The 1,183-nt window shown below is 37.6% G+C and overlaps 1 protein-coding gene across 2 annotated transcripts in view; it reads left to right on the top strand.

Moving 5' to 3' along the window:
- Nucleotides 1–1,183, top strand: part of SNTB1 (syntrophin beta 1) — a 277,787-nt gene that overhangs the window by 229,001 nt on the left and 47,603 nt on the right. The window lies entirely within an intron of this gene.

The raw sequence follows: 1,183 nt of genomic DNA, 5'->3' as shown, positions 1-1,183 counted from the left end.
GACCAGGATGGTCTCGATCTCTTGACCTCGTGATCCACCTGCCTCGGCCTCCCAAAGTGCTGGGATTACAGGCTTGAGCCACCACGCCCGGCCACAAAGCTTTTTTACTGTTTTCTTCAAGAAGTCTTAACGTTTTATGTTCTACAGTTTAGTATAGATTCATCTTGAGTTAATCTTTGTATGTGGTGCAAGACGGAAATTCAAGTTAAATTATTTTGCATATGGATATTCAATATTTCCAGCATGATTTGTTTAAAAACTGCCCTTTCTTCACTGAATTTGTCTTACGCCTTTGTTCAAATTTTGTTCCCTGTTGTACGCAAATCTGTCCAGTTCTGCTTTCTCCACCCTGTTCAGCTGATCTTTTTGCCTGTCTTTATGCCAATACCACACTCTGGGTTACTGTAGCTATTTAATAATACAGGTCAGATATTTCTCCAATTTCCTTTTTCCTTTTCAAAGTGTCACAGCTATTCTAGGTTCTTGGTATTTCCACGTAAATTTTAGAGTCAGCTTGTCAATCCCTACCAAGAAAAAGTTGTTTTTTAAAAGCCTGCTGGAAGTTTTACTGGAATTCAGTTGAATCTGTACATCATTTAGAGACAACTAAAATCTTAATAATATTGATCCTCCAACCCATAAATACAGTGTATTTTTCCATTTGTTTAGGTCTTCTTTAATTTCTCTCAGCAATGTTGTATGGTCTTCAGTATGGAGGTCTTGCACATGATTCGTCATACTTATCCCTAAGAATTCCATACGTTTATGCTGGTGTAAATTATATAATTTGTTTCAATTTCTGTTTATTGCTAGTATATGCAAATATAATTTTTTTCTTTTCCTTTTTTTTTTTTTTTTTTTTTTTTTTTTTTTTTTTTTTTTTTTTTTTTTTTTTTTTTTTTTTTTTTGAGACAGAGTCTCACTTCGTCACGCAGCTGGAGTGCAGTGGCACAATCTTGGCTCGCTGCAACCTCCGCCTCCCCGGTTCAAGCAATTCTGCTTCAGCCTCCTGAGTAGCTGGAATTACAGGCGCCCACCACCATGCCTGGCTAATTTTTGTATTTCTAGTAAAGAGGGAATTTCACTATGTTGGCCAGGCCAGTCTCCAACTCCTGACCTCAAGTGATCAGCCAGTCTCAGCCTCCCAAAGTGCTGGGATTACAGGCCTAATTTTTGTATTTTT

This window comes from Cebus imitator, unplaced genomic scaffold (genome assembly GCF_001604975.1).
Source record: "Cebus imitator isolate Cc_AM_T3 unplaced genomic scaffold, Cebus_imitator-1.0 Scaffold68, whole genome shotgun sequence".
Taxonomy (NCBI): domain Eukaryota; kingdom Metazoa; phylum Chordata; class Mammalia; order Primates; family Cebidae; genus Cebus; species Cebus imitator.
The sequence above is the reverse complement of the archived record's forward strand: the minus strand, read 5'-3'. Positions and strand labels throughout refer to the sequence as shown.